Source organism: Phascolarctos cinereus, unplaced genomic scaffold (assembly GCF_003287225.1).
Source record: "Phascolarctos cinereus isolate Bilbo 61053 unplaced genomic scaffold, phaCin_HiC Scaffold_726;HRSCAF=1367, whole genome shotgun sequence".
Classification (NCBI taxonomy): Eukaryota; Metazoa; Chordata; class Mammalia; order Diprotodontia; family Phascolarctidae; genus Phascolarctos; species Phascolarctos cinereus.
Window position 1 is genome coordinate 203,385,280 of NW_027556098.1, and position 6,344 is coordinate 203,391,623.

The following is a 6,344-nucleotide window of genomic DNA, read 5'->3' on the forward strand; positions in this document are numbered from 1 at the left end:
CTCATTTTCTCAGATGCTAACATTCCCCCACAAAATCATCATGTATTTACATTGTATATATTTCACATACGTTTGTATGTGAGTGTGCATTGTCCCCGAATGTAAGTTCCTTGATGAAATGAACGTTTTTATTTTTCTCTTTATATCCTCAGGGTCTAGCAGTGCCTGGTATGTGGTACTGTAGTAGCTTAATAAATGCTTGTTGATTGCCAGAGCCAGGAGACTATTTGTTCAGCAGGAGCTGGAGTTGGGGCTGGACTATTAGGGGAAGCCTATCTTGGACTTTTAAAAGTCTGACAAAATGATCTGAAACCATGATTTTCCTATTAAAAATATGTGAACCAGGAAAGCACCAGTGTGGAAGGGAGGGAGTTCATCAGTCAGTCAACAAACATTTATTAAGGGCTTAGGATACAAAGAAAGGTAAAAACATGATGCCTGCCCTCAAGGAACTCACTCTCTAATGAGGAAGACAATATGAAAAAAAAATTGTATATATAAGATATGTACAGTGTAAATTATATTCTCAGGAAAAAAGGCAGCAGTAGAGCTGAGGAGGGGAGGACCGGGAGAGGACTCTTGTGGAAAGAGCTAAGCAGAGCTTTGAAGAAGATGAGGAAGCCAAACAGGTGGAGATGAGGAGGGGGCTCCCTCCAGGCATGGAGGATGATCACTGAAAAGTCACAGAGTTGGGAGACAGAACCATGTACAATGAAGGCCAATATCATTAGACCATAGAGTATATGTTGTTCAGTCATTTTTTAGTCACTTCTGACTCTTATGATCCCATTTGGGGCTTTTTTTTGGTAAAGCTACTGAAGCAGCTTACCATTTCCTTCTCCAGCTCCTTTTATAGATGAGGAAACTGAAGTAAATGGGGTGAAGTAATCCGACCAGAGTCACACAGTCAGGAAGTATCTGAGGTCACATTTGAACTCAGGTCCTTCCAACTCCAGGGCTGGCACTATCCACTGCACCATATAGCTTCAATATGTAGAGGGAAATAAAGTATAAGAAGACTGGAAAGGTAGGAAAGGGTTAGGTCATTAAGGTCTTTAACAGCCAAACAGAGGACTCTGTGCTTGATCCTAGAGATAATAAGAAGCCATTGGAGTTCCCTTGAGTAGGGTAGTAACATAGTCAGATGTGAGCTTCAAGGAAATCACTTTGGCAGCAGTGTGGAGAATGCTCTAGAGAAAGGTGAATCTTCAGGCAGAGAGGCTGACCAGAAGGCTATTGTAACAATCCAGGCATGAGATAATGAGGATATGTACCAATGAGATGTTACGTGAGTTACACAAGATGACATACATGAGATATTATGACGGTAGAAAAGATAAGACTTAACCAATTGAATATGTTGGGTGATGGGGGGGGGGTACCAGGGGAAGCCAGGAAAGGGATGAAAGGTTTGGAATAGCTGCTCAGTGAGGTAGGGAGTCATTTTTCTTCTCAGAAACAGAGCATACTGGGTTTGAAAGGAAAGCCACGGCCCAGAAAAGTGAGTTTCCCTGGGTCTTGGGTGGCACAATTCATTTACATTGCCTATCATTGCCTTCTGGGAGTCATAAGTTAACTGATTTACAGACCATTTTCTCCAGGTTTATATGAAGATGGGGATAGTACAGCATGAATTACTGTAACACATATTCATGGTGGCCACTGAAATCATGGGCCCAAATGGGCCCAGGATGACCATGCCCAGGGGAACTGATATTAATAGCTCATGTCTCCTGGTCCAGTTCCAACTTTTTTCTGCCTTCTATCACAACTCCAAGATCACAGATACTGCCAGCCTTGATGACCAGAAAATCTGCATTTGAAGCCCAAAACAAGGGGTGTTCAATATCTTTAACATTAAGGAAGCACAACCAAAATCCCCAACCCAGGTCCCTGGTTAAATAAGCTCTGTTCATTAATACACTGTAATCCTCTTCATCCCAAATTTATCTCCCTTCTGGTACTACAGTTGGTCATTTAGCTGTTCAAATACATCCACTTGACTTATTTATCTGAAGAGTGTTGCCTTGCCAGATAATTCTGAAATTATTTAACCTTTTCTCGACAATCTCTATTAACATTGCCTCCTAGCCTCAAATGATTCTCAATTATTTATTTGTGTATATTATTAGTTGTCTCTTTCTATTATATATTATTCCTTCAGTGAGAAATTACAGAGAAATATAGAAAGACCTAGATTAATTGTGGCAAAGTACGATAGGGAGAACAAGAAAACAATATACACAATGACTACAACAATAAACAGTAATTTACAGGAAGAGTCTGGGATTGAGAATAGCAAAGAAATTTTCCTCTTCCCCTTTGACACAAGCTCCATGAGAAAAGTGTGGTGGAAACAGCCCTGGAATCTAGATTGGAATCCTACTCTGCTACATTTGTTATACAGATGAGCTCTGAGAAAGATGAATTCATAGGAGAACACCAAGAATAGTCACATAGAATAGGCAGGCATGGGTGGGGTTTTTTTATGTTTCTCTGAACATTCAAATCAATGAGATCACAGATCTGAGTATTTTGTAAATCTGAATATCATTTAAAAAATTCCAAGAGAACAGAAAAAGGTACTTCATGCAACTGTGACTAAGAAAAGAGTTCATAGCCAAACAGCTTAGAAGTGATTACAGTTATGATCACCTGTGAAAGACTTGGCTACTCTGATCAAGACAATAATCCAAGACATTCTAAAAGACTCATGATGAAACATGCTAGCCACCTCCAGAGAGAGAACAGATGAATTCTGAGTGCAGAATGAAGATAATTTTTTTTAATTTTCTTTATGTTTCTTGGGTTTTGCATGTACATTTTCTTTCATAGTGTGGCTAATATAGAAATATCTTTTGTATGATTTCACATGTATGGTCAGTATCATATTGCTTGCCTTGTTAAGGGGTGAGGGAAAGGTTTGAAAAAGGGAAAGATTTTAGAGTTCAATTTTTTTAAATGAATGCTAGAAGTGATTACAAAAGATAAAATAAACAATTTTGATTACATAAAATTAACAAGGTGTTGCATGAACATAATCACTGCAACTAGAATAAGAAGAAAATTTGTTTATGGGGTGGGGAGCAGAAATCTTGATGTTGAATATATCTGACTTGGATTAGATATCCAAAATATATAGGGAGTTGTTACTAGAACCATTCTCCCAACCGATAAGTAATCAAAGGATATTGACAAACAGTTTTCAAAGGAATAAATGTAAGCTAAAAACAACTATATGAAAGAATGCTTAAAATCACTGATAAGAAAAATGTCAGTAACATCTCAGGGGTGGGGGGGGGTCTTGCCTTGTGCAAAGTTTCGCAAAGATGGCATAAGGCAAAAACAGCAAAGTTTAGAGTGGCTATGGGAACACAAGCGCATTAATGAATTGTTGATGGACCTGCCCTGGAAAATAACTTGGAACTATACTAGAAAAACCACTGATTTATATATCCACTTTGACCCACTAATACCACTAGGTACATACTCCAAGAAGCACAAAGCCTCCACATACACAAAAACATTTGTAGCAGCACTTTTTGTGTTATTGAAAAACTGGAAACAAAGTAGATGCCTATTAATGAGGGAATGGATGAACAAACAATGGTATGTGAATATAATAGAATATTAATGTTCAGTAAGAAATGATTTTGTTAGAAGAATATGGAAAGACTTGGACTTACCAAGGAAGATGTTATCCACCCTCATAGAAACAGAAGATAAACTAGTACAGTCTTACATAGATGCATATAAATGTATATGTCTATATATGAATACGATTATAGATATCTAAGAATATCTATATGTATGTATGTGTATATGGCTATATATACATGTGTGTATATATGTGTGTGTGTGTGTGTGTGTGTGTGTGTGTGTGTGTAAATATAAATATATCTGTGCTTAATTGTAGCCTTCTTGAGGATAGAGGGGGAGGAAAGAGGGAAAAAAGACCAAAGTAAAAAGTACACAGCAAAGAATAAAAGAAAACTTACAAAAAAGCAAAGAAAAAAGGGAGAACTCTGAACACAATATGTAGTATTTATCTCATAGGCTTTAATGGAAATTTATTGCTGTCTATTTTGAATCTTCTCTTATGTTCTACTGTGCATACACATTTTCTTATTTTGTATTTGTTTTAGTATTTAAGTTTATATGTTTTCTTTTCTTATTGTGTATTTGAGTTTTAGTATTTAAATTTAAAATAAATTTTAAAAAAAGAAATTTTGTTGTTGTTCAGTTGTTTTTCAGTCATGTCTGACTCTTCATCACCACTTTTGGGGTTTTCTTGGCAGAGATACTGAAGTGGTTTGCCATTTCCTTCTCCAGCTGATTTTATGGATGAGAAAACTGAGGTAAAAAGTGACTTGCCCAGGGTCACACAGCTGATAAGCATCTGAGGCCAGATTTGACTCAGATCATCCCGACACCAGGCCCAGTGCTCTATATACTGCCTCACCGAGGTGACTATAAGAAATGATGATATGAAGTAGTTAGAGAAATTTTGGGAAAACCTTATAAACTGAAGCAAAGTGAAGTGAGTAGAGCCAGGATACCAATTTACACAATGACCAAAATAATGTAAAGGAAAACAATATTGAATATATCAGAATTCTGATCACTGATATACCCAATCTTGACTCCAGGGGAAAGATGGTGCTATACAAGACCGTCCTTTCAACAGAGAGATGGTAGATTATAGGTATGGAATGAGGCATGTATAATGAGACATAGCCAATGCATTGCTTTGTTTGCTATAACAATACTGTGTTTTTTTTTAAGGAAAGGGTCTGTGTGGGGCAGAAGTCATTGGGAAGTGACAGAAATGTTAAAAGGTATCAATAATAGATTGATCGTAACTGTTTTAAAAGCACTCCTACAACTATGTCAACTTTTCTCTCTTCAAATAATTTTTACTTTAAACAATAACAATCTCTACAAATCCAATAATAAAAAGCGAAATGAGGAATAAAATCCCAAATAAAACCTTAAACTACAAACTGTTTATACTTTAGCTTTTAAAAAAAATACAATTATACAACAAAAAAATTTCACTCTGTGCATCTCTCAATCTCTTTTTTCATCCATGTACTTAAAAATTTTATTGCTGCCATTCTTTTTAGATAGTTACAGTAATATGTATGTGATTCTTCCTTGTGTGGTATCATTCCATATACAACTTTCCACATTTCTTTGTATTCCTTATTTTTTCCTTTTATAACATAATTATAGTCTGTTTCATTAATATACCACAATTTATTCAGTCTTTCTCCAATCATTGCACATACAGGCTATTTCCAATTTTTATTATTATTATTATTATGGATAGAGACACTAGGAATATTTTTGTAAAGATGAGTTTTATTTCCATTTTTAATAATATTCTTAAATGTAGTCCTAATAATGGAATCACCTGGTCAAAGTTTATGATTAGTTTTGTAATTCTTATTTCATCTAGGAAGACTTCCCTCCAAAATGATTGCATCAATTTACAATTCCACCAACAATATTCTACAGTGCCTGTTTCCTCATATACCTGACAACTTTGGATTTTATTGTTTTTAACTATCTTTGTTATTTTGACGAGTTAAGGGTGCTGCCTCTGAAATGTTTTAATTTGCATTTCTCTGATTATTATTGCATTTGAAAAATACAAAATGCTTCATAAACTTGCAAGTCACCCTTATGCCTGGGAAATATTAATCTTTACTGTATTGTTCTAATTTTATTTAGTATATGAGTCACCACAAGAAGTACCTGGGTCAGTTTCTCAATTAGCTTAATTACCTTAACCGAGCAAGGTCTAAAGATTCGTTCTCTAATAAGTCTGGAAAGTACAGCTTCCCTGGAGCTTTGCCCTGCTTCTTCCCAGTCCCACAGACAAGAGCATCTGCTGCCTCTGTGCACACATTCTCCCCACGATGATCCAAGTGATGCTTCTCAACATGACAACAGAGACAACCCTACTATTGCCATAGCTTGGTTTAACCTAGTCACGTTAAGATGCTCATGTTTAGAGTTAAGTGGGCAGAACCAGGAGAACGTTGTATACAGTAACAGCCATGTTGTACGATGACTAACGTTGAAAGACTTAGACCTTCTCAGCAACTGAAGGATCTAAGACATCTCCAAATGTCTCAAGGAAAATGCTATCCACATCCAAAGAAAAAACTATGGAGTTTGCAGATCAAAGCATACTATTTGCCCTTTTTTTCTTCTGTTTTGTTTCCTCTTTCTGGTGCTTCCTCCTGTTGGTTCTAATTCTTTCTTACAACATCACTAAGGTGAAAATACGTTTAATAGGAATGTATATATAGAGCCTATATCAGATTACGTGCCAT

The 6,344-nt window shown here is 36.3% G+C and overlaps 1 non-coding gene across 1 annotated transcript; it reads right to left on the reverse strand.

The window, feature by feature from the left end:
* Positions 1 to 5,649: 5,649 nt before the first annotated feature.
* Positions 5,650 to 5,753, reverse strand: LOC144454633 (U6 spliceosomal RNA). The gene has a single exon (XR_013483144.1). It is a non-coding gene; the product is annotated as a U6 spliceosomal RNA (small nuclear RNA).
* Positions 5,754 to 6,344: the final 591 nt, after the last annotated feature.